This window comes from Vanellus vanellus (genome assembly GCF_965231255.1).
Source record: "Vanellus vanellus genome assembly, chromosome: 16".
Lineage (NCBI taxonomy): Eukaryota > Metazoa > Chordata > Aves > Charadriiformes > Charadriidae > Vanellus > Vanellus vanellus.
Window position 1 is genome coordinate 9766832 of NC_138921.1, and position 27983 is coordinate 9794814.

General features: G+C 42.7%; 1 protein-coding gene across 1 annotated transcript in view; it reads left to right on the top strand.

The window, feature by feature from the left end:
• Positions 1–27983, top strand: part of GALNT9 (polypeptide N-acetylgalactosaminyltransferase 9) — a gene marked incomplete at both ends in the record, with an annotated part of 153438 nt that overhangs the window by 81685 nt on the left and 43770 nt on the right. The window lies entirely within an intron of this gene.

The following is a 27983-nucleotide window of genomic DNA, read 5'->3' on the forward strand; positions in this document are numbered from 1 at the left end:
TCCGCTTCTCCAGGAGGAGGCTGTGGGGAACCGTGCCCAAAGCCTGTTGCCCACGTGTGACTCTGCTTGTATGGAGCAATGAAAGACGGAAAAGGGAAGGGATAAATGATTGAATGAGGAAAGAGCAAGAAATAATATATTAATAAATAATAAAATGGTGGGGAAGTGGTGGCACGTGTTTGGCTGAAAACAGCCCTTATTTGAAATAGCTGTAACAATAATCCTTTAAACTTTTTTGCAAACTATTATCATGTTACTGCTAAAAGAAAAGGGATTAGGCTTGGAGTGTCTGAATTAGATTACATTGCATCTAATGAACCCTCATTTAAATTGTTTTATTAAAGTGAAATAAGGAAAGTCAGTGAAGCTAATGAGCTGATTTGGGAGGATACTGTTTGATAACCCAGCTAATCCCCCTTAAATCTATTGTTTATTAAAAAATCATCATCTTGGGTGTTCCACTATTGGCTTTTCCCTTTTCTGAATTCCATAGGCGGAAATATTAAAATAATTAACCTAAGTGATTTTCTGCATTGAGTAAGCAGTGCATAAAGTGATGGGGGCTACCACATCTATTGAAAATACTTAGGGCTCTGCAGCTCTTTTTTTAACTCCTGTTATTTTTTGTGTAAACTTTAAATTGGTTAGAGCTGCGACACTCTCCTAACGGGTCAGCTCTGCAGTGAAGCCAATGTCTGTTGGCCAAGCGAGGGACGTTTTTGTTTGGTTGAGAAAAAGCACCAGCTGTTCTGGGAAATAAAAGGGAGATGGACACGATTGCTTGTTTGTGATAGTAAGAAAATGGATCGACACATATAATGTCGTCTTGTACTATATTTTTCAAAGAGTACAGTTTCACCGCAAGATGGATAAATACAGGACTGAATTCCGTTATGGACAAATGGTGTTATTCTCTCATTGTTCACCAACCAGCTAGTGAAGCTGATGGGAATTGTCTATGAGCACCTAAAACCAGACCTTGGCCAGGAATTTACAAAGTCAAATCGTGGCTGACTCCTATGTGGATGAGGTGCCCTTCACAAGCACGGGCAGCTTGGCTCGTTAGCCGCATTCAGGCAAGCACCGCACCACTGCTCTGCCTCCTTCTATCCATGTGGATCCAGGGAGCAGTAGATAGCCCTGTTTTCATTTCAGCTGGGGTTCAGCTGTCCTTTTCCCAACCTGGAGGCAGACGTAAAGAAAAATAATGGTACTTTCTCCTGCAGCAAAGCTGTGGGTGTGTCTGTGCCTGAAGAAGACACCCTGAACTCAGGGTAGATCACGTTCATCTTTGCTGCACATCAAATGGTCTCTCTGACCTGATGTACAGAGGGATGTCCCAACAGTAAAAGAAATTCAAGGAATGTTTAAATGTAGAGGGACAGGGATCCCTGTAACGGAGGGTCCCCAGTTATGACCCTGCAAGAAACTGCATGGTTTGCAAGCATTGTAAGTTCCCTTCCTAGTGGGAGCTACAGACACACTTAATTATTTAGAAAGGGATCATATAAATGTTAAAAGCCTAGTTTATGATTTGACCTAATACAAGCAGTTTATGATGCATCTTTTTATAGCGAGTCATTAATCATTGCACTAAGGATCTCTCTCTTCCTCTGGTGCCCCGGTGATAAGGTGAATGAATTGCTGTTCTTTTTATTTTGTACCCATCAACTGTAATAGTGGGTGGGAAGAGATCAAGCATTTCTTTTCAAGGATTCTCTAGTACAAATTAAATTCTGCTTCCACCATTAAGAATCCAAACAAATTAAATAAAAAATATGTTGCCACATTGACAACTGAAAGCAAAACTTTTTCTCTTTTATGGCCAGCATCAACTGGCCGTACTTTATTCTCAGTAGTACTGTGTACCTGAAAGGAGGGAATCTGCATCAGTTGATTAATTCTTAGAGGTGCTAACTCAGAGATTTGAAAAAAAAACCAAACCAAAATCCAACAAACATTGCCCCTCCCCAAACTAATGACTCACCCAATTTGAAATATCTTAAAGAAACCTACTGTTTAGGAGGTTCTGGCCAGAGAAATCAATTAGAGATGTCCCTAGGTACCAGTGTGACAAATTAACTCTGTGGTGGCTTCAAGTGATGGCTTAGTTCTCTAGCAGAGCTTAGCTGGATGCTTAAGGTAGTGACCTCGGCTCGTGCAGATGTGTGACAGGTAACTTTGGCCAGTTTTGGCTACTGGCAATGGCATAGCCCAGGGAACAATACGGTTCATCAGGATCAAAAAGAATTTTCTGAAAGCAGAATAAAAGCTGAGATCATTTGCGCTCTCTGCTGTTGTGATTGCATTGCTAGTGGTGGTCAAGCTGCCTACTGGAATCGAGCCTGGGTTCTGTATAACGAAATGCAGTCCCACCTTGGGGCGTTGCAGAAATACTGTGTGTACTGTAAAAAAAATCATGATGCAGATTCACTGAAATCTCTTTACGAGGAAATAAAACCGCTTGCCTAACAGACTTTCATACACAAGCAAATTGTTATACTTTGCAAACTTATGCTATATGGCCCAGCTTTACTTTTTTCAAAAACGGATGAACTACATTTTCTCTGAACAGAAGTGCTAATGGCAGATTGTTGAGTAGTGAATTCTTGACCTGATTTTATTACCTTCAGCTAAGGAGATTTAGATTCCTTTGAGCAGTCAGTGTTTTAAACGCAGATTCTAGGCTGGTACGCTGTAATAAAAATGCCACAAGGTTTATGTATGGCAAACTTTAATTCTGAATTCTGGGCAATGCTTTTTACCCTGTGTGATTCATGAGCCCAGGCCCCCAGTCTTAAAGCTAAGAGATAAGTAGGAACCCCATTCAGTAACGTTTCTCAAAATTTCAGCAATTTACATGCTGTGGTAAAATACAAGGGAAAATTGGACAAAAATACAGGTTAATCAAAATGTCTTATCTCGGTGAATCCAAAAAAACTTCATTTTTGTTTTGACCTTTCCCAAGCTGTAATTTTTAGTAGGAATTAATTCAGTTTCAAATGAAAAGTTTAAAAAAAAAAAGCCTTTCAGTTTGAAGACATTTAATCATTTAAATGATGTTAACAAAAATTCACAATTGCTGGCATCTGCAAATGTAGTGCACGCTGTCCTTAGACATGCCCATTCACATTGGATTGTGATAAATCAGCATTTTCAGCATGAAGTTAAATGCTATTAAAATGTTTCTGACCAGTTCTATGCTGAACTCCGCACCGTCTAAGCAAAATCCTATTAAGTGATGTAATCTACTGTTATTGGAAGTTACTCAGTTGCACAGATTGCAAAGATCTCGGTGATAAATTTCCTAGGTCTCCCCTTCCAGATAAGCTGTGTAAGTAAAGGTGTCCTCTTTTCCGTCTCCAGTTTAATTTAGCATTTTTATAGGCATTTCCTAGAGTAAAAGAATGTTAAGCTTCTAAAGTCAAGCATTAAGAAGTCATGAAAGGATTGAATTCATGGTGCCTGGATTACACTAAATCGCAGCTCCTTTCCCTCTTCAAAATAAGGATTGGAATAGTCTATTCTATGGTGATGTGCGTCAATGACGAGCCGGGTCCTCAGCCCGTCTAAATGTTCAGCATCTTTTAATGCCGGCGGAGTTCCATTGATTCGAACGGGATGAGATTAGGCTTGACATTTGTATATAGCAATAACACGTTCTGTCTGGAAAAGGAGACAGACTTAGTTGTAAGTGAAGACCCTCCGCAGGCATTCAATCCCAGGCTGCCGAGCCCTGCGATACCTGAAGTCACCCCGGCTCCCCCCCATTGCCAAAGTGCACAACTGCCCGTCCCGATGGGCTACGCGGGGCGATAGCTCTATTCACAGCTCGGAGAAAGATGTTCGCTGCCATGGTTACTCCGGTCCTGGCGCTGTGGTTGTATCCTCCCGGGAACTGGTGCTCGTGCCTCCGTGCGGTGATCCACTGAGATGCAGCAAACGAGAAAACCATGAAAGAGCGGGTGAAGAGGACAAGCTGAGTGCCAGTGTGACAACCAGCGCCTGGAGCCAGGTCTCGACTGTCTGACATCAACCACCTTTCAAACCAGAGGATTTTCCATGTAAAGGGTCTTCCCACGCAAGAAGGAGCGGCATGCAAGAAGGGCATAAAGCAAAGCCAAACAGCTAAAAGATGGCCCTTGGCTTGTTCCAACTAAGTTAGAGTACTTGGGGTTTTCTCCTACTAGATCATTTGTATAGTCTTAATTGTACTCTAAATGGGACGCACAATCTTGTTTCTGGGGAGAGAATCCAACTCCCTACCTGTCTGCAATTTCTTTGACCACAGTGTCCTTTTTTTTCTTTTTGGTGTTTTTTTCTTTCTTTTTTTCTTTTTATTAAATTGAAGATAACTGTAACCTTGAATGGAAAACAGTGTTTTCATCAGGACATAGCGCAGTGGTGCTCTAGCATGAAATTGCCAGCAAACGACAGGGCTAGAGCTTGTGAATACCGTTAAAAACACTCTCTAAAGTGGGAGCATTGGAAATAGCTCAGAAAAGAGCATCTGGCCATTTGGCTTCAATATCACATCATGCTCCATCGAGTGTAACATTTTATGTTACAAACTCTTTCATGTACTAGGACATTATAAAAGCACAGGGCTGGAAATTTCAGAGAGAGATCAACAGTGAAAGAACTGAGGAAAGAAAATGCTTCCTTAGGCTTTGCTGCTTGCGTCTCCGCCGCTTTCCTGCCGGTTTAATCTAAATCTAACACAGGTTCCTCGGCAGTGGCAAGTGTGAACTGGATGAGAGAGGAAAAACGCAGAGAAGTTGAGCATGCTAATTGTGTTGAGATTGAAATAGCTTTCGCTTGCCTAATGATGAGACTGAACCAAAAGCGTAGAGATGAGCTACAGCTGGTCAGAAACTTTCTGATACAACATATTTTCTATTGCAAAATAACTACTCAGCCAGAACTCCAAATGCTCTGTAGAACTCTAAATTTTGACAGTGATTACTGAAAGCCTGGCTTGGGCTGTTGTGTACCCAGAGGTGCCCAGCTGTCAGTCCTTAGCCACGTGCCCAGTACACCTGGCAAAAGGTTTCTCTGAGTTTTTTGGAACCATTTTGAATCTCTTTCCGAACTCTTAAAAACATAGAGATATATCAGTGCTGTGGAAAACATCTTTCCAGTCAAAAAAAAAAAGAAATGCAGAAGTGTTTCAGGATGCCAGCTGTTCCCAGGGCAGGGAGATGCCCATTTTCTAATTGACCTTTTGATTAGCTCCCCAGGTGGTTCTTGTTTTTCCAGGCATGAGAGGTTTAATCTGAGCCTCCAGGAAGCACGGAGGGCTCTGAGGAGGGTGGGAGACCTTTCAGCCTGAGCTTCTGCAGTTGGAGCAAAGCCTTGGTTTGGGCTAGTGTCCTGTGTGGAGGACCCAGACCCAGATCAGCAGCCGGGGTAAGTCCTGGAAGAGCAGCCACGGGCTGCGAGACCCGCAGCACAAACAGCTCTGGCTGCGGCCAGGGCTCCTGTGGGTGGTTGTGTTGCTGGAAGGGTTTTCCCAGGCACTGTCCTCCAGGCAAACCATCTCACTTGGGAACGCGTGCTTCAGCCTTAGAGGTGAGCTGTCAGATTTACAGGACCCTCCAGTCTCGAGGGCAGTGAAATGCATAACTAGTCATCTGTTGCTGAGGTGTTACCCTTGTAGGAAAATCCAAGTCACCCTTATTTATGATGTTAAACAGAGGCACATAAATCCTTACTGCTGGTGAGCAGAAGCACTCTTCTCACGTGAGCGTGAAGAAGACTGAGCTGATCTTTGAGGAGCCGTGGGTTTGGAGCGGGGAAGTGCTGTGGGGTTTACGTTTCTTTGGTTTTGTTTTAATTCTGCCTGGAAAACTTCGGGAGGTAACGTGACATTTTTCTACTGTATCTTTGGCAGTCTGCTAAAGCAATGTCTACCTGACTAGTAATTATCCCTGCAGTAGTGTTGCCTGAATAGAGCAAAGCATGTTGAGCTGACCTGTGCGACAGATACCTCCGAGCTGAGGAGCAGGAGCAGGGAAGGAATAATACATGTACCTGTGTCGTGGAATAAAGGTTCACGCCTTGGTGCCAAAAAATTATATCGTTATCTGCGTTGTGTGTAATACACAGAAAAAAGCAACTTAACACTGTAAAGAAATGCTGAAAGAGACAAACTATTTTCTGTTGAAGGCAGCGGAAGATTAGCCACCAATGTGAAATTTCTAATGCAAGTCTTCTCTAAGTTTGCTTTTAATGGCCTGCGTAGTGCCATGGGAATACTCACAAGAAAGGAGCCCCTGGACGGGGCGGCTGTGTTGTATAGCAGGTCAAGCACTTGGCTGGGGAATACTCGCCGGCTGCATGATGTTGAGCAGTCCGTTTCCCACCCTTCCTCTTCGGTTTGCCCATCCGCAAATGGCAATGGTAATATTCACTGTATAGCGGGCAGAAGAATACAGGGAATGGTAAAGTTGTCCTCTCTAGAGTGGCAGAAAATGTCCTCTGAAAGGAGTGCAGATGAGCTCTTATTACTTGTTTTGCAGTTCACATTTCAGAAAGGCGCTGTCGGCCGGGCGTCTCGCAGGAAGGTGGCAGGGAGAGGCAGTTTCTGCCCCCGAGAGCTCACAACAGAACGAGACTCGGCATAGAGGGGCTGGAATGGGGCACGGAGCAGAGAAACAGATCCCTGCTCAGCTGAGCACAGACAGAAAAGACACAGGTGTGAGCATCCATGGGCAGTCCCGGGCACAGACTCTAAACAGCGAGCAGATGAGAAGTTCGTGTGTTGCCACCTAATCTTCCTCTGGAAAGTAAACCCTAAAATATTTTCCCAAGACTGCTTCAGTTTTATGATCTCTTTCTTTTTGGTACTGGTGGACACAAGCATTTGTTTGTGTGATGTTGAAGGAGAACACCGGTCATCAATTGTCCTGAAAAGAAGACAAAAATTGCTCATTCTGCAGAGGTACATCATTTCCTTCCTTTCAGTGTCCTTTGAAAGCTTTGGGGGAATGTTTCATGACAATATTTTTGGGACATGATGTGTGCAGTAATGTTTAGATCATATTGGCTGCCAGGGGTTGGGAACTTGATGACACCCATTTCCAAAGCTGTTCTGTACTACTTTTCGTTATTACTGTGGAGCTGAATTCCTGCTTTGTTCCTGCACAAATAAATTAAGTAATTTCAGTATGGAAGGAAGGAAATGGGGGGGGGGGGGGGGGGAGGGGAAATCAAATCCAATAAAATATTTAAAGTCTCCCTTAAAGATTCCAAAGATTCTCTCTCTCAAATTTTGTTTCCTACATAGGAAGAATAAGGAAAGAGCTGAAACGCTTGGATAGCACGGTGGTTGTAACTTAGGCAGTTCCATACGTAGTTTCACTGCTCGCATACTGCAGCTAGCCTAGATCTACACAGCCAAATTACCTTTGCATCCTCATGGGTCACTGTTTCTCTTCCATGAACATCAGATTAGATTGCGTGGCAACGGTAGGACGTACATATAACGTGCGCAAACGGATTGGTCAAAATGGCAATTGCTTTCCATTGGTAACTTTCTTCCAACGTAATGGAAAGGTGTTAGCTATTTAAAAGGAAGGAAAGCCAAACACAAAATGGCATATCTGTCATTTCTGTTTGTGTTCTAGGCTTAGAAAAGGCAGATCTCACTGAAAAAGCGTATTTAATATGACACGCGGAATTTATAGCAGGAGAAAGGCAGCCAAGGAGAACCCAGAGAAGCATCTGGGTTTGCAAAATCTATGTTAGGTGCAACTGTGTATTGCGTATTCAAGTGTTGTGACTGTAATAAAATAATCTATTTGCATGTTTCAGTAAAGCTCTATCTGCATATTTCTACGTAAATGCCACTTAGATTTTCTCTGCGTCTCTAATAGCATGTCATTTATACAAATATCTTCCTATCAGCAGAAAAACAAACAATTCAATAACTTCAAAGCATGTCACACCCGTAATTCCAAGCACATTCTGTGGGAGCAGGTAAATACGTATGCCCCTGTTTAACCAAGGGGAAACTGAGGCAGAAGGCTCTAAAAATGTCTTCATGGGATGTTTGAGAGTCATTTGATGGCGGAACCTAAGTTGAAACTATTTTAAATAGGCTTTATTGTATTTCCCTGCGTATTGTTCTGAATTCAAAGCCTGAAGTGGTTCCTGGAGGTTACAGCACATGCTTGCTTTGGTGGAACTGTACTTAAAATTCCTGTGTTCTTTGGGGCGTGATTCAGTGAGGAGAGGACAAGGGGGATCAAAAACAATAAGAAAATTCTAAAGCCTATTCCCGAGTAGGAGTGTGAGAGCCCATTCAAAGCAATTCTCTTGAGATCTGGTTTTTCTGTTCCTGTTTCCAGCTGATCTCGCCGCGTTGTGCTGGCGGGTACCTGCTGGGCTGCAGAGTTTCTGGTAGATCTTCTGCATTGCCCTCTGTGGCTGACCAGCCACTCTTTGTGTTCCCCCCACCACCACCCCCGGGAGGGAAGGTGGCTTTATTTTCGGTCTCTTCCTTTGCCTCCCCTTGGCTCGCCGTGAGCGGCCAGCCTGGCAGCGGTCTGCTGAGGACAACCCCGGGTGTCCTGCTTCTGCTGCGGCGGCCAGACGTATGTCATATTCCTTCTTCACTCCTTTCCTCGCCCTTTTTACCCCTCGGCGGGAAATCCATCCACTCCTGAAGAGTTGCACCGTGGGAACAGGCAGGTACAAGCTGCGCCGGTGCCTGTGCTGGATCGACGGGTGGGCCTGTGACCTCTGTGGTGTCAACGGTGCCATTTTCCCTGCTTCCCCACCCCTCTCCCTGTGGCTCAGCCTTTTGCGCACGTGGTCCGAGCGTTTGTAGCCCTGACGTGGTGCCTTTAGCCCCCAGGCGCTGATCTGCCAGACGTGGTGAGCCTCAGAGAGCTGCTGACAAGTTCAGCCCCAGTTAGCTGTAGTTCAAGGTCAAACGGGACTTTAAAATATGAATAAATGTCAGGGTTTGCCGGCACATCGATCTCAGTCTTTTTGATTACTGCCAGATCGCATGAATAAATTAGCCTTGACAGGTGCGATAAATTGTATAGGCTACTGATCTCCAACAGTAAATGTTAAAGAAGGACGTGGGCGGCGTGGAGGGGAAAATACCCTCTGCAGATGCTTGTATTAAATGAGGTGAGTTTTGATACAGTGCTCCAGGGGTGTTCTTGGGGCAGGAGAAGGAGGCCTTTTGTTCATTTGAGATTCTGTGCCAAGCTGGGGCACGTCTCCTACTGAAGTATTGATTTCCTTTGTCAGAAGGAGTTTGGGTTCCCGCGCGCTGTGAAGCGCGAGAGCTTCAGCCGCCTTTTCACCAGCTGCCCTCCCCATCCGGGGTGGCTTTCGAACGGCTCGGGCTCTGCTCTTCTGGTTTCCAAGAGTGGACATGGGCCAACAGGTCTCTAACTAAAATAAAACAAAAGCAGAGGACGTTGGAAGTTGCTCTTCGTACGCTGTAACGCCGTACTGAACACCATCAAGCCCTGATTCGTTTGCCTCGCAGAGCTGTGCTGTGCTATGCAGCGGCGTTTTACTTGGAAACCAATGCAGAAATTCAAAGAAACTCACGTGACTTATAGTTCGTGTTTTCTTCTCTGTGATTTCCCGTATAACATAACTGAGATTCTTAATTTTCCTCCTGTGCATAAACTTTAGCAATGTCCATCACTGCTCATTTTTTTTTTTTTTAAATAATGAATTGTTATCTTTTGTTGATTGCTAAATAAGCATGTGAAAAGAATTTGAGGATAGGGTGTTTCTTCCTGATACTACTTCGTGTGTCTCTAAGAACTCCCAGTTTTCTTAAATCTAGAATCAAATATTACAATGCTCTCCGAAATAAGACATACCAGAAAGCCAGACTTTTTGTCACAAACATGTAGAGTTGTTCTTTTCTATGCGCTGTTATCCCCTTAATTAAGCATGGCCTCTTTCGGCAACATCATGCACACGTTCTGTCTCACCATCTTGATATCTTGATAACTCATCTGTGTGTTTGTGTTTATAAGTCTGTGTAGACATATTTATATGTATGTAGAGGTCATGGACTAGTGCTCATTTTGGGCTATTTCTCCTCTCGGGGCTTCTGTGAAATAGTAGTTGGATTTATGCCGAAACACTGAGCTTCATAATACAGTTAATCAAAAATGCACAATTTCAAACACACAGGCATCTTTTTTTCTCCAAAAGCAGAAGTGTATGGGAGCGCTATATTCTGTAGCAAAAGAATTAAAGGGAAAGACTTTGGTTTGGCTTCAGTCAATTTTGCAACATGAAAGCAGAACAGTCTTTGAATTGAGTGAATTTTAAATTTTCATTGTGAGCATTCTGCATAGGTCCAATTGTCTTAACTATAAATATACGACTATCACTTTTTCACATAAATTGTCCCATTAATATATGCATATGTATAATTTAAAAGGGACTATTATAAATCTGATGTTTGTAGACCAAACTGAGTGCTGCGATGAACTGATACATCCTCAATATATGTGTAGTGTGGGAATCGAAGGGGTTACAGAAAAGGATTTTTACTTATAGAGAAATGCCTTTATGTATGTAGAAATATGGTAATGTAGACAGAGGCTGAGGGAGAAGGCTGGGAAAGAGAAAGGGCTTTTCCTATTACAAGTGCCTCACCAGATGGATGGCATCCAACACACACCGTGCGTGTGATCGGGTGTTAAGAACAGCGATGAGAAAAAGAAGGTAAAATGGGGTGGGTTGAGGGAAAGAAGGGTCAGCCACAGTGCTGAGCGCTAAGAAGTAAATTGCCTAATAAGAAGGATTTTGAGAATGGTATAGAAGCTCTTGAAAGATTAGCCAGTGCAGGCAGGTGGCTCCAAGCCTCAAAATATGTGCTTTTCTGATTACTGGTATTACGGGAAGGGGGGGGGGAAATGTTTACAAAGTGGCTGGGAAGAGGACAAAGATTATATTTTGAGGGCCAGGGAAGTATTATGCTAGACTTAGGAATCAGGCAAAGAAGCTGTTAAATAGATAAGAGAAAAGTGTTAGTATTTCTAGAATTGGGGCTGCGTGAACACAGGCCAGATGAGGTGAGGAGGGGTTTGCTCGTAAGGGTCAAAGCATCTTCAGCCTAAAAAGCTTCACGGATTATTAAGGATATTTTTTTGCATGCCTACAAAAGTGCTTCTTAGTATTTCCGCTCACAATGTCTGTTGTTTTCAGATCTTGTAAATGTTAATTCTCAAATGGTAAACCGTTAAAGCTTCAGAGTAAGCCAAAAGATGAAGCCTCGGGGGCTTTACTTTGTGCCATACAATATCCTATTGTGAGAATGGATTCACGTGATAAATTACAGCTGTGTGATTTGCATATATTGCACTGCTCTGCTCCCTCCTCAGTAATCCACCTGTCCAACCAAAATGCCACTTTCTCCGTGAATTTAAATTTCACTTGCATTTAATTTTTGCCTTCTAAAACATTTTGCCAGTTGTTGTTCTGTGGCACTGGGAGGAGGCGGGACTTTTTGCAAACTTTACTTCAATACAAAACTAATAACTTGCCCTTTTAGAACTGTGATGAATTCTTTAAAGCGTCCACAAAAATAATATATCCCTATCCTCGTTGCTGAGGCTTTTTTTTTTTTTTTTTTTTACTCCTTTATAGTAAATATAAAGTCATCAGAATTTATTACTTCAAAAAAGGCACATCAGTCTGAAAAAGCGTTACCTCCATCAAATGAACAACCAGCCAGGAAAGACAACCGAATTTTTCCCTCAGCTTGCATATTATCTGCCTGGTACAGAAACTCGATTGCTGAAACTTTGTCCTCCCATACAACAGAGACGTTGGCAGTTCGTGCATGTCTGTTAAGTACGTGATGATCGTCTATGGATTTTTATTAAAATATCACCTTCACTAACTAATTCCTCCAAAGACCTGGATCTAATTGTATCAGCTATTAAATACAGTTTATGCGGTCAGGTGTCAGCTCTCTAATAGACATATGCAAAATCTCTGTCAGCGGTTTATTCTTAAAGATCTACTTTGACCTAGCAATTAGCGATTGGTTCTCATATAGTATGTCTTGAAATTTTAGTTAAAATTAGACTCCAGATTCCTGAGGCAAAATGTCCTTAAGTAGGGCCAACACCCCCAGAAAACAACATCTGGGAATGGAAATTCAGAAGGGAAATCAGGTTGGTTTATACTCGGCTACTTGTTGAAGGCATCACCGCCCTAAGTTTTATCATGAATCCAGGTTTGTTTGCAAAGAGGTGCAGTTGCTTTAAGATCTGCTGTGCGTAGAGGTGGATGTAGCACCCACCTCCAAAGTCATCCCATTGGGAACAGGCTACAGGTCTTCAACATCTTTCTTTGGCAGACTGAAGCCTTACCCGGTGCCTGGAGTTCTGTCTTTGGGATTCGGTGTGTCCAGCAACTTGCCAATAATGCATCTATTTTCTCAGTCAACTGTAATAAACTGTTGTGCATTGAACTAATAGCTCAATATTATTTGAGGTGCCTCCATCATCTCGGCAATTTTTTTAGCTGATTACTCAGTTCACTGAGTGTGCTGCTTTCCCTTGTGTCGCCTCCCTGGATGTCCGTGAGATAGGAATTATGAGGGGGGAAACGAAGCATGGTCAGGCTTGACCTGTAAAAAGGAGAAAATAAAATGGCTGATAGAAATCTTCAAAATGGCTCTAGATGAGAAACTAGAGAAGCAAGTGAGGCAAAGCGAAGAAGCCTTATGGGGGTAGCGATTAACACAGGCAGCTGTGGATTGAGAGCAACTGAAATCTGGGTGTTTCACAAAGGGCCAGAAGGTGATTTAATGGTGTCCAGGGCACTGTAATTAATAGCTTTTTGGGGGAGGAGGTGGAGAAAGGGACATGTTGAACCAAACTTCAACAGGAATCTCCTGAAAGAAGAGGACAGGTCTCGGTAGAGTCAGTTTTGAAACCACCTGTGATCGTACCAGTTGCTTCAAATGAACCTGATCCGTCCCTGGAGGGGAAGGAGGTATGGATAATAGATCATGGACCCAAGCCCTGAGTCTTCTGCACTGAGCACCCAAAATGTTAGGCCAGACCTGGTATAAACTGAATCGGTGCCTTAACTTCCCTACCTTGCCGTGCAGGCACCGTAGGCGTTCTGCTGGCTCCTTCCCAGGATGTTTTTTAAGTTGAGGGTCACTGCGTTTTGCTTCCAGAGTCATGCTGAGGTATTCTCCTCGGGGTTGCAGCAGGAGTAGGAAGTGAGTTACAGAAAGCAGAGTTTGGACCCAGGTTTGCGTCGCCCTGTGCCCAGCAGCAGCAGCTCTTTGCATTGTACGCGCTTTCTTTTACACGGGTTACTCGTGGTTGTCTTCAGCAGGAAGCACAGCATAAATAATTGCTAAGGGAAATGTGATTCATTTTTCTTGTTCCTCGTTAATCCGTATTCAGTATCTCTTCAGGAGGATATAGTGATGTGCAAATGCGGTATAAGTTACTTTCTCTCTCTTTCCATTCCCTCTGCCTGTTTTAATTAGGCATAGCCTGTTGTCCATCTTACTGAAGCATTACCTGTCATGTCAAATGTCAAAGGCAGTTTTTACATGAAAAAATAGCAAATTCTAGCACTTATTAAGATGTTTCTTAGACCTTCACACAAAACTTTTTCATTCTGCATACCTTGTGGGGGACTGATCCTTTTTCTTTTTTTCTTGTAGCAAAGAAAGCAAGTAGGGAAGGATAGCGCAATCTAGCGTTTTAAGTTTAAAATTTAGCAATGAGTCAAGACACAGATAAAGTAAGAAATTGAAGTGAATGCGACAGCAAGAGAAAGGAGGAGTGATGCTATGGTGACCTGAGTGAATAGCATCTCAACAGGTAGTTTAAAGATCCCGTAATCTTTTCCTTAGCCCTTTGATAAGTCAAGGCAGGGAGAGACCCTCCTTCGGGGGCACTACTTGAGTGTCCGCACCCTCTTAGATATCGAGAAAATGCTGTGATTTAGCAAAACAGAAAACCCTTAGATAACAAACTGGGATCCATGAGCCTGATGGAGATGGAATGACAAATCTTTCAACCTGCTGCATATCGACCTCCTTAAATTGTGATGTACAGCAAAATGGAGTACCCGACCCAGATTGAAAGATGTTTATGCCTTTCTGCTGCACGGGGTGAGGGTGGGATGGAGTTCTTCTCTAAGTGCAGAGGCACAGTAGCCACTGATTTTAATTTACCATAGATCTGAATGGCACCTCTTTTCAAAACGACTCTGGTAAATCCGGTGCTGTTTGGCACTTGCTACCACATTATTACAAATCTGACTTACAAACTCGCTCCCTTTCATGCCTTAATTTCTGCACTGTTTCCGCTTCTGTCACTGTGAGGGCTTCATGCAATATTTCCGCATTAACGTAGACTCATTAGGTCTTCAATAAAGACTATTTCCATCCAATTTTTTTGCTGTTGGTGCTGGGTGTGAAGAGTCTAGATGTGAAAGGCTGACTGTTAACCACGTCCCTATTTATCTCTAGATGCTTTCGCAACAGTCTCCAGGCTAAAGAACAGATCCACTGTCAGTTCTACCTTATAGTTTTCCAATGTACGGAACCAAACCAGGAGTACGGCAGGTGTAAATGTAACCGCACTGGCTGTATGTCAGGTCCCAGGGCGAGAACGATGTGAACAAGATGCAGAGGGAGGCACGTGTTTGACCTTGGTGCTCAGTTTTCCACCCTGGAAGGCAGGTTTGGTATGCAAGCAGCACTCATTGCATCCTCTCTAAGAAAAGGGCCCTTTTCGGGGTTTGGACATCTTTTGCATTCTGCACATGGAGCTGGCAGCAGAGGAAGTGTTTTATGGGGACAGTGGAGATGAGCTGCTACTCAAGTGCATGAGACAAATTGACAGGACCAAGTCATCTTGAGCTGCGCAGGGAGGAGATTGAAAATTCAGATTATTTTCCCGCCTTGGTTCAGCTTTTCTTCCTAATTCCTCTCTTTCTGGCAAGTCTTTAGACCTTTTCTCCACCGTCTGTTTCCTGCTCTTGCCAATATGTCTTATTCTTTTTCATCACTCTCCCATCCCTCCACCTTTCCTGGCTCAGCTCCACCAGGCCTTAATGTTCCACGCTCTCATCTAGCTGCGCCAGTGACTCATGAGCTCAGCGCTGCTGTGGACACCAGACCTCTTAAGTACCTAAGCAACTCCCAGGAAAGCTCATAAATGTCTTTCACAATGGATGTTCAAAGTAAGGGAGGCATTAGAGGTTTGAGGAGTTTGTTGCTTAAGAGAAGCCTAGGCTGGATGAGAAGGAGAAAACCTTTTACTCATGGTAGGGGAAAAAAATAAAAGGCCTTTTTAATAGCAAGAACAATTAGCAGGGGTCCCCTCTGTGAGAGGAAACGTTTTAGTCTGAGCAGAAATTAATTCAGAGGAAAAGTAGAAGAGGCTTATGTTTTGTAGGGAAATTAGCCTTTGTTGATCTTAGAGCTTTCTTTTGACTTCATCTCTGACTGCAGAAAGATGATGGAGTAAAGACTTCTAGAGATGCTATGCATTTGAAAGAAAAAATTGAAGGGCGCAACAGCGACCTCAGGAATTGAACCCAGAGGTGGACGCAAATAAAATCGGATTAATGGGTCAAAGGAGGGCCAGAGTTGGACGCATATGGAGAAGTCTCTGAAATCCTCAAGGCCTTGAGATCTAATCCTGCTGTTCTGAGGTTTGCCTACCACATCCATCCCTTACTCCTCTGTTATTTCTTGCCTGATTGACTCTTCTACTTCTTTGGTCTCTTTTTCTCTGTGTGGTCACTTGTTTTCAATGCTGCCTTCTTTCTTTTCATCCATTCATCCCCCTAGGTATTTGGACAAAGCAGCTAGAAATTATGTCGTGCTAATGGGAATTCGATGTTGCCTTTCACCAGCCTGATGAAAAAAGACCTTGAGGCACCACACTACGCGAGGATCAGATTGCCTAATGTGGACACAGTTGTAGTGTAAAAACAATTGTAGGGTGCAGAAGTGGAACAGAAAACAATATTTAAAATTCATACAGTGCCCTTATACATGTCCATAAATCCTGGGTGTTGTCAGAGATGGGCTACGTGGGTCCTTCTTCATATCCATTACAGCCACATTGTTTAGGGATGGTCTTAATGCTAATAACTGCCTGATGTTATAGACAGGTTGATTTGGTTGATTAATGTGGATGGTTCAGCTTATGTGCATGCGTATTCCCAAACTAGTCGGGGTTTTTTGCAACAACTTGGCTGTGGTGGCAGCAAACTGTGGCTGACACTAACGCTGCCAACTTAGGTTTTTTGATCCAGTCAGTCTTTTCCGTAACTTTGAATTGAAATATCAAAGGATTTTGTTGTTGGTTTGTTTTTTGGGTTTTTTTTTTTAAGCAATCACTTATGAGTTTGTATTGGTTTGCATCAGTAAAATCTTACAGAAGGGCGTCTTAGGGACCAGTTCCTGTGAGCGTTCATGATAATGGGGTTCGAACACCGTAACAAATAGATGTGCACAGACTGATTGCATGTTTGTAAAGCGGGGGTTTTTTCCCCCCCGAGTGGTCATGTTTGTGGTTAAATGAGTGAGTCTGTGCGCACATTGTGATACTGCTGACATTCAATAGTTCTCATTTCCCTGTGTGAAGAGTTGATTCAGTTTTATCCAGGGAGTAGATGCAGTTCTGTATGACTTTGGCCCATATCAACTGCTTAATGATTAGTCACAGTCACATGTTAACAATAAATAGGTAGAAACTTAATTATCAGCAATGCATGAATTTGTGAAAATGCTGGGAATTACTTGTAAATTGGAAAATAGCCAAATCTAGATGATTGGTACCATCGGTCTGAGACGCACTGTCTAATATTTGCAGCTATCCTTTTGTTTCATGTGTATTTAAAAGGTGACTCTTTCGAGTGTCTGTCTTAATGGACCTTGGTTTCCAGCAAACATAAACCTTGCATCTATGGGGGAATTTAACTCTTTTTCAACTTGGCTGCCCAACAATAGGAGCACACTGTCCCCAGTGTTTCTTAGTGATTGACAGTCAGTGAGGCGCTCTAGAGTGACAACTTAATATTTTTTTACGTATCCTTTAGATAAGTTCGAGTGACATCCATGTATTGGCTTTTGATGCCAAACACTCCAGAAAGTCATTTATAAGACTGTGTCTACATCTCAGACTAGTGCAAGATAAAGTGTTAGATGTCATTAACCGTGACAACATTGTATCTAGATTTCCAGCCCAAATTTTAGACTTCTATATATAGCGTACGTTCTGCTAAATGTGGGCATCGGGAATCAAGGAGCCTGATTAATTGCTGTTGGGGTTCATTTTCAGAGTAGTGTCTGGCAATGTAGCTGGGCAATTCCCATTAATATTAATAGGAATTTAGCAGATAAATCTCCTTGAATGACTTTTAGAAAATTTACCCTTAATGTGCCTTACATTTCAATAGACTGAGCTGTGTTTTGAGATTCCATTTGAGAAGGGTAATGTCATAGATATAATAATGAGGGATGTGCAAAAACCAGTAGGATGCATATTTCTACGTGACACTGGAAGCTTAGAGTACTATTAAATCAGAGCATCCTAGAATACTATTAATGAAATCCCCTTTAACCTTAAGGGGTAATTTTTTCTAAGTGATCCATGGGGGATTTGGCTGTTAAATTTCCATTAACAGTAATGGGATTCACAGTATTATAAGGCAAGTTCACCACTAGCCATGCTGAAATTCTACCCCCTGCGGCAATTAATCATGCCCGTTGGGCTCGTTAATGGAAATATGAAGCAAATTACCTGGCTAATCATGATATGTGATCAATTGGTTCTCCTGCAATAATTGATTGTTGGCTAGTTAAAGCCAACTCAGAGTTTTAGGATTTTATAGCTGAGTGACGAAAGACGGGGTGTCCCTGTGATGCTCGTAAATGCCAAGGCACCTGCCGCTCACGGATAGCGTGTACAAAGGTTTGCAAGTAGGAGGTGCTCCTTGTATTTTCTTGTCTTCCTTCTCCCAATGTAACATTTTTCCAGTTTCCCTCTGACTTGCATCCCTCATTTCAGGTCCTGCAGGAGCTCCCCACAGGGTCCGTTATTCCCCTGTTGCATTTACCGGGGTGTCGCTGGTGTCCTGTCAGGGTTCTGCCAAAGCCAGGGGTGGTGGTTTTTTTGGTTTTTTGGGGTTTTTTTGCCACCCTCCTTTCTCTTCTAGGAATCTGTGTTTTCAAGCTATGTTATGAAAATGGATAAGGTAGTGGAATGTGTTCGCAGCAGCCTTGGCTCTGTCCTTTAACCTATTATTTTGTTACCTGGTAGCATAGACTCATTTCATAGAATCATAGAATGGCTCAGGTTGGAAGGGACCTTAAAGACCATCTACTTCCAACCCCCCTGCCATGGGCGGGGACACTTCCCACCAGTCCAGGTTGCCCAAGGCCCCATCCAGCCTGGCCTTGAACACCTCCAGGGATGGTTTAGATTTACCCCATTCTGCATTAACTGTTTCAGAAGGAGCGTTCTCTGAGTTGTGAGCTGGTTGGATGTAGCATGCCAAGGTCATCCCTCAAATTGCTGGAAAGAGAGGAACTACTTCAGCGTATCAGCTAAAGAGTTCGCTCTTCACCATTGCTCTAATTATATGTTAAGGACAGGAAAATACAAAATTTACTTTTTTTTTTTTTTTTTCTTTTTATGCTTGGTTAAATCTAAGCCACTTAATCAATTGGTTTGGGGAATTTTTTTTCTCCCCAGCATTCTGTGAAGGCTTAACATACCGCCCAAACGCAGCCTTGGCTAGGCTGCAGACTCAACTCTGGAGGATACTCTTTGATGTACATTATAGTATTATGGCTAAGCTAACTGGCAAACATGCAAATCTAGGAGTGCCATGCAAAATCGATAGCATTTCTTCAGGCAGAACACTAATTTATAGCCACGCTGCATGACTGTGTCGTTTTCCTAATTAATTCTCCAGTGTGCAGAGGTGCACTAAACAACAAAGATAAATACTGGTGTGTGGAGGAGCATAATACAGATTTATAGCCTTAACTGAGTACAGAGTACAGATGTTTTGCATATAACCAAAATTGGTTTATGAGCTTTTGCAAGCAGGGGGATCTGTATTCTAACTAAGGACTGTTTTTCAATGGAACTCAAAATGCATAAAGCAACAGGAAACTTTTTAAAACACATTTTGGCACCTTCCGAATGGCAGCGTCTTCTATGTACCCCACTACGTGTGTTTCAGCTCCTCGAGAGCTGCGTGACCGCATAATTTGGGCACTGAAAAGGGACAATCCTCAAGATGACCTGAGTAGCTTTGAAGCAGAAATGTCATTGGAAGATAAGACTCTTATAGGAGCACTTTAAGCAATTTTTAAAATCCCTCCCAGAATGTATATTAAGTTAGCCAGGCACCAACATCTTGAATAGCTTTTCATTGCCTTACTCTGTCATTTGGCACGGAAACATTTAGTGCCTTGTTATTAATTTTTATATATTCAGAAGCCTATTTCTGCAGAAATCTTGATTTTTACTATTTCTTTCTTTCTTACTGGGGAAAATAAACCGAACTGCTTCTATTACGCTATGTTTCCATGGGGAACCTTACTAATGTACATAATATACAACAGCTGATGGCAAGTGATGATAAGTTGCTTATACCACTGGGAGCTCTGGAATGAGTGGTTTACAAAGCTGGGTAAGTAATGAAAGTCCATAAACAAGACACTCCACGGAGCAGCAGAGTGACAGAATTTTGGCTCCAAGCTTGAGGCTGTTTGGCTGGTATTGGAAATCCATATAACAGCCTTTCCTCCTGGCATTTGCTACTTTGAGAAGGTTCAGTTCATTACAATAACAAATTTCAACTAAGCGCGATTGCAGTTTGTGGCCTGTTCGATGGATGGCCTTACTGGAGCACCTCGTAGCTCGGTCTCATGCTAGTGGGTGCTACAAGACGAGGCCTCCGTGGTCGTTTGTCACTCCCTGACTCTAGGCGGGGTACGTGTACTGATTTGTAGTTAATGCAGGTGATCTTTGTAGCCTTTCTGATCAATCCAACCTAATTAAAGGAGTAATTCTCTGGTTTTAGGGCCAATTTACCTTTCCAAGATGGTATGAATGCCTGCAGCTCAACTAATAATGAGGTAACATCTTAGAGCCAATTAAATGAAAATGAATCAGTAGAGCCCATTAGACTTGATAAAGTTCAACGAGAGATGGAGCAGGTGAATTTTTTCCTTGTTAGAAACGCTGGTGTTCTGTGGAAAGTTCAAAAACTCCCAGCAGCTTCTCACACAAGGACGTCAGGCTCTGCGTTCCTGAAAGCAGTCCGTCTCCCTTAGTTTCAGCCGGCATACTGATGGTTCCCTAAAACAGAGCTGCACTTCTCAGAGGTTAGGGATTCGGAACAGCCTACATGTAATATTTTTCTGGATGTTATTTTAGCGAATGTTCTTGCAGATCAGCCCTCATCTATGAAAAGATTCTATTAATAAAACCAGCTGTAGAACAGGAAGACAGAATGGTGTTATTAGTAACTGCAAAACCCTTTCAAAGCACTATTCATCATCCAAATAATTTACTAAATGGTTTATGAGAAGAACTATTAATTAACTGGCAAGAATGAGCCACATTAACATTTGTTTATTGCACTATGTCTGTTGGCCTTGTGGGCTTGGACCAGGAGAGAAATTATTTGAAGAAACACAGAGGGGCAAATTTGAGCTGTCCCCTCCATGGGCAGAATATCGCAATTATTCACACTGTGAAAGCTGATTTGGATTAAGGCCAGATGCGAAGGTGCAGGGCAGCAGCTGTTCTCAGTTCTGCCCTCCTGTTGTCCCAGCTGATTCCCACTCCACCCAGCAGAAAGCCCTCCAGCACAACTCCCTGTTGGCCAGCAAGCGGGATGTTCTGTGTCACAACCACACAGGAACATCCCGTGGCAGCAAGAGCCCATGAAATTGATGGGAGGCTTTTCACTTCCTAAGGTTTGTTGGCAGATCTGGGTGTCCAGATGTGTTAGACCACAAGCTCCTCATCTTGGTTGTACAACCAACACAGAGCCCCCAACTGAGGCTTAAATTTGGAGCGGATATCATGTTTTGGCTTTACCCGCCCCACCATTAAGTTCTTAGCATTCACCCATTTTACACTGTTTAGCTTCTGTTTTGTTTCTAATTTGTTGTTTAAAATGTATTTGACGCTATTTTTCTGCATTTGAGAAGTTATTCATTCTTGTAAATGGTGAACTGCAGGAGCTGCTGCTGTCTTCACTAGAGGTAGACTATCTACTTGTGGCAAGGGCTCGGGCCGTTAGTGCTATTCTTGCAGAACGAATTTTCACAAAGGCGTGTTATTTACGGCTAAACTCTCTGGTACCAGAACGTAACATAAAATCTGGAATTGCTGTGTAACGGGGAATGTAAGGACACGGAGCACTGTGGGTGATTACGGATGATGTTCTCTTCTTACCTGACTGGAATCCCCGTAAGTGCCCCGGCTTACATTGCGCGTGCCTTCCAGTAGCTTTGGGAAGCCATTCTTGATAGATTTGTCCTGTGATATCTTTCTGCTGCATCCCTTCCTCTCCTCACAGTTAAACTGACAGAATTGTATTTGATAGCCCGGTGTCAGTAACTCAGCATCAGAAATGAGCCTCTCAACAACCTCTCCTTACAACAGCAATTCTCTGGCTCTCCAGGCCTGAGTCCCAGCGCAGCTTTCCCTTGAGTTTGGTGAGAAGTTTTCTTTTCCTCAGTACTGAAAGATTCCAGTGAGAAACAATTTAGCGGTCATTTTAATTAGATATTTTATACTGTGCAAATCAATTTGAAGAGAAGGAAGAAAACATTGCTAGTGTAATTTAAAATACGTATTTGTTTTTTTCTTCTGAAATGGGACAGATTTGAAGCATCAATTCATCATTCTATAATTTGGGTTTTCTCTACAGAAAAGTGCATCCCAGTAATCACTATGATATAGCAACAAAAAAAAAAAATCTGTTTTTTTCCAATCCTTCTCTCTCTTCTGTTTCATTCACTTGTACCCATGTTTCCATCACATCTTGGTTTGTGTGTTGCAGGTCGTTAGGGTTTGTTTGTTCAAAGGTAGTGTGACATATGCTGGTATTGGAGGAAACACATTGACGTTGTAGGCAAAATGTCATGTAAGACACAAGTCCCTATAACAAAGCTTTCTATAAATCAGAGTAACTAACAGCAGCCATCTGTGTTCACTGCGCGCATGGACTGACTCTGTCACAGGGTTTTGTTCCCACTAATAGCATAGACTGGAAGGGGAGGTTTTTACTGGGCAAGGCAAGCCAACCAGAACCTGTGTCAGTAGCTGGGATGAATGCAGTTAAAGGCCGAAGTGAAAGGTTCGCTTAAGAATGACCAGAAAAGCATTACTTAACATTAGTAATCAGTCCCCAAACATTTACAAAATACTGCCTGTGCAATGCAGCATCTTAAGCTTGAAACCAGAGGAAGCTGAGGTAGGATCCTCTTCCTACCTGTTGGCATCCATCAGTCCATTCTCCCAGCTACCTTTCCTCTCTGGCAGAAGCAAAATGCATCTCGTTTCCCTTCAGCCTGTTCCCGCTGATGGCAGCAGTGCCGCAGAGACATATCTGAGGACAGTATTTGGCACAGAGCATTGTGTATTTGTTTTGTTCTACTGTGTATGTAAAGCCTTGATGTGTTCTTGCATCCAGGTCATCACTGGAACAAGATGAAGCAACTTGCTTTTCGGCTTCCCATTTGAAGCGAGGGAATAAAGAAGGAACAGTATATTGTGTTTACCTGAATGCTAAAAAAACTGACCACACAGTGGCAGCCTTTGTTACCGTAACTCAGCCGGTTTAGAGAGGGTCAGTAAGGCTATGGGGGAGTTGGAAAAGGCTGTTCAGAACATCGATGTTAGCATATAACATAAACCTTGGGCTCAATCCGCTGTATCTTTTACTGTGAGATACCCATAAAGCCATTAGATGGGTTTTCTCAGCACGTGCTCTGTGATCTGCGCTATTTTTTTCTCACAAAGGGGAAAAACACCTAATTGACTAATTCAGATATGTGAACAGAGCTGGTAATCATGAGTGTCTTGTGCTTCCTTGTCATATGCAAATGGGAGAAGACAGCTATACAGGTGATAAGCTTATTAAATAGATCTATGACATTAGTTTCAATGACAAGATCTAAATCAGAAACCTAATGGTGTGTTAGTTTACAGGTTAATTTTTCCTTAACACATTATACGCATCTTGTAAGCAGGTGTTGTGGACAACAATCCCAGCCTAGTTGGTCTGGTCGGGCGCGTGAGCCGCTTTCAGGACATCTGGGCAGCAATGATCAGCGTTGCAGTCACGTTTGCAGAGTTGTGGGGTTTTTTATTTTATTTTTTTAATGAATTCTGGATGGGATGCAGTAGGTTGGCAAAGTGCAAAAGGGTTTTATATGCAGTTGCTCCAAGTGTTCTCACTGAAGTTGTTTTCTTTCTTATCTTTTGCCTGGATATGTTTACCAACTCCCGTTTTGGCTTGCTTCCCCAACCGACATAAATGCATTTCACTGTTCACAGTGTTTCACTTCAGTGTTTCAAAAAGGCAGCAGTAAACTATTTACTCATGTCACCACTAAAGACTAAATCGCTCCTCTCAGTTACATGTCTGTGACAAATTTCAAAGTGTTTTCAGAATTTGACACATCCTTTCAGCGAAGATGTTAAAGAAAATAATGTCTTGCTGATTTGATTCAGGAGTGAATCAATTCAAAGTGTGAAGTTAGCGTGTGTGTGCAAAGTGGCCTTAGATTGCTAAACCGAGGTCTTCAGGGTAAAGCCACTTACACCTGAATTAGAGCTTTCATAGTAGTCCAGTATGTTTATTTAATTGCATGCGTTCGCTTTGGTTTTCTTTTTATTAACCAATCTCAATTATCTTCGTGTTGACAAGCCCTAAAATATCTGGATCAAAGCGAAGCACAGTAGCCTGTGTCCTGCACCACTAAAACCCTGAAGTGGCGTTTCTGTTGTGCCAGGGCCACGTGCTGGGCTGGGGGGAGTGAATTGGGGTCAGGGACTTTCGTCCACAGGTAAATTTATATACCAGACATCACAAGGGCATCCGAGAGCTCTAGAGTATTGATCTGGTAGTGAAGAACAAGACAGCTTTTCCAGAATGAAGACTTTGCATACCAAAGACTTAAAAACTTAAAATTAAAAAATTTGATTCCTATCTCTTTCTCCCCCGTGTCCTATGCTATTTCTTCTCATCCTGCTTTTTGGCAACCTCAGACTTCCTTAAAAACATCCAAGCATCTGTGAGAATAAGAAATATGTTAGCCTAACCTCTGGAGACAAGCTTCCGTCTAGCATGAGACTCAACCCAAAGTTCTGGACTATAAATTTTATTCTTGCCATTAAAGCTGAGAACCCTCAGCTGAAGATGAACCAAGAAAGAATAACATTCAGACTTTTGAAAAATGACCTCTGATTTACAGTGGTGACACCAAACTAAGTATTGAGTTATCAGCACATTCATCACTAGATTTAGTGTAGTATCTCAAGCTAACTTTTTTTTTTTTTGAATGGTGTTGCGCTCTGATTTTTGTGAAGCAATCTAATGTTTCCTTTTCGTGCACCTCACCTACCCCTTTGTGCAACATGTTACCCATCGCTCCCATTAGGCTTTTATTTCTCTGCCCTGTATAAACCTGCTGGTATTGCATCTTTTTATTCCATAGAGAGGTCCTAAAAGTCAGTTATAGCCAGTGATAAAGGCGTTATGGCTGATTCTCAGTTGAGACGTGAGCGTGGTATCCTTGAAATTGGTGATGAGATACCAATCCACACCAGTTCGAAGGATACACCAGGAAACCGTACTGGACCCAGATTCATGTTCCACTTAAATTTTGTTTATTTTTCATATGTGTTAAAAAGCTTTGTGTCGAGCGTTTCTGCCTTAGCAAGTTGAAAGCTGTTGACGTTTTACCAGGCATAGTCCTTTCAGAAGTGTAATCCCGAAGCAAGCTGAAAGGTGCCAGACTAGCTATTTCTGTATTCATGTACCAGTGAATCAGAACAGCTTGAATTTAGTGCTGGCTCTTTTAGACAGCTTGGAAATGCTTCATGCCCTTGGAACCCATGCTTCATGCACATGCTTCACTCCTTCACCTGCTCAGAGGACAAACTTGCCCAGTTCATACCTTGTGCCTCCTGAGATAAGAAATAGGGCTTTGTAATACTAATTTTTTCCTCCGTCTGCCTATCTTCCTCGTATTCTTACCCTAATGGCACCTTATGGGTTTTATTTTCAAATTAATCCTCCTATTCAGAGTGACCTCTCTTTCCCTTTTCCAAGACCGGATACACACGAGGTGTTGTGAAGGGCTGTGTGGTCCAGGGCAGGAGCTGGGTCAGCGCACTGGAACCGGGTCACTTCCCAGGTCTGTGACTCAGGGAAAAAATTAGCTGTTCTGGAGAAAATAAAGTCCTTACGACTTCCATCAAAATGCCAACAGGCTTTCTATTTTCCAGTGTCAACTTTGCCAGAAGGGGCAGGCTTCTTGATCCTGTTTTACTTTGCAGGGTCTAGGAATAGCAGTATGGGACCATGTGGATACGGGTAAAGCCACGGAAGTTAAAAACTTGTATTAAAGTAGATCTCAAGGAGGAATTAAGAGAGGGCAAGGAAAGAGGAGTTGGTATTTGGGGACTGAGAAGCCACTTCAAAGGAAAATGACTTCAGGAAGGAGAATCTGAAGCCACAACGTTAAATTATTTCGGTGTCCCTGCGTTATGCCTCTGCCTTTTGGAACATCCTTAAGTATTACAGCGGCTGAAACTGCTGGAGGGGAACAGCGTGAAAAATAAGAGAAAAATAATCTCTTTAAAAGAAGTGGGGACTAATACCCAGAGGCGTCTTGACAACAAACAAATAACAAATCCCTTACACAAAAGTGAGGTACTCAAATAAGGCCGCACGCCTGCATGACACCAAAGCCTGCTGAACAAAGCTGCTCTGGTAAGCCCTGCCCACTTGCCTGCAGTAGATAAAACACCACTAAACCTTTCCAAAAGAAGCTTAAAAAAAAAACCAAAACAAAAAAAAAAAACCCAAACAAGCCACAAACAAAAAAACATCCATGAAGCTGAACCTGCAATCTTGGCTTCTTGCCCTGTGGAATGCCCAAGATGTATTTTGATGTGTGGCCCGTAGAGGCGTTTCAGAGGAAACGCGAAGGCCAGGTCCTCTGCCAATGGAAATGCATCTGGGTTGATTGCTGGCCCAAAAAATCAAGTGGAGTGGAAGCAATAAAGTAATTTTAATATCAGGTGCCGTCCTGGCCTGCGATTCAGTGCCCATCCCCTTCTCGCCTCCTTCCCAAGCACACGTGCAGGCACACGCATCTTTCTGTACAATGCTAGGCGCGCATCTGATTTAAGGAAACAGCAATAAAAGGGGTGAAGTATTCCAGGTGTTGCTTAGGGACCTGGATTTACGAGTCCCGTTGAATTTCCGCTCAAAAATTTCACTGGTAAAACTCTGACTGCAGTTCTGCCAGATCCTCCCTGGGGGGAGCGTGAAGTACTATAGCGCACCTCAAACTTAATTTCGTATTTGTGGCGTTGCTTTTGGCAAGGTGTTTGTTCAACTGAAATAATCTGGAAGTGGCACTTCTCCCTCAAACAAAAACTTTGTGGAAGGATGCTGAGAGTTGCCTATACATAAATATACCCTAAAATTATACATGTGTATATGTAATTTTAATGTTTTGTTTCCAAATATGTATAGCCATACATCATTTTAATGAGTGACAGCAAAACATGCTCCCAAAATTTAAATAGTCTGTCACAGCACCTGCAGCCTGCATGCCTTCTTGATGATTCACACACAGCAGTAACAGTATTCACATACAAAAATAACACAGGAAAAAAATATATTAAAAAAAAAAAAATCCTTTATATTAAAGTTTCCTAACCAGATTTGCTGGGTAGCAGAACACAGCGCTTTGTGTGTACGTTGGTTTTTCTTTAAATAGCTCAGAGACACTTTGGAAAGTGCACCAAACCGTATTCCCTAGATGTCAGACAGACATTTGAGTAGACCCAAAGTTTTGCCGAATCTTTGGGGATTTGCCATCAGCATAACTTGCTCTAAGTTGCGTACAACTTACAAAGTTGTATTCGGTCCTTAGAGGTGATAACTTTGATGTTGTATCTGTGGTTAAAAAAAAAAGCAAGTGGGGATTACTGTGTTTAGGAAGACGAATGAGATTATGAAAACCACTGAAAATGTAAATTGCATCTCCTCACATCAAAGCCTTCAATCAAAATTCAGGCCCCAATTCAGCAAAGTCCTGAAGTACCTCCTTAATGGGAAGTAGTCATATAAGTCCCTTTGACGTCAACGGGAGGTGGGTGCCAGATTAAAATTAAGCACCTGCTTATGAACTTTGCTGCCTGGAGATGAATGCATGTGTGCTGTGAAGCATCCTGTCTTAGCTTGCAGAATGAATGCCTAAAAACAAATAGTAAGTGACATTTGAAAAATGTTGTAGCATTGTTCTTCACAAAGACACCACAAAGAAGTTTGTGTGAAAACGGCAGGGAAGTGGTCAGACCAGCGTGGTTCTCCGCTGAAAATGAAGGCTATAGTGACTACAAAGGTATAAAAGTAAGGAAGGGGATGCTGATTGGGGGGAGGAAGAAATACCAAATCCAGTCTTCCAGTTAGGAAGTGATTTTTAAATAGGAACACCAGCTCCACTGCTGTCCTTACACAGAATTTTTCCTTAGGCAAAAATTGAGCTTTCAGGGAAATTCCTGCCTTTGGTTCATCCGTTTTCTCCGTTTGTCTGTGAGGACAGTGAGGACTTCGAGGTAGGAGTTGGTTTTCTTTCAGCGTGTTTGCAGCGCAATGATGCCCTCGTGTGATGTCGTACTGCCGGGAGTGACGGTGTGAACAGCCACGTGCCTTCT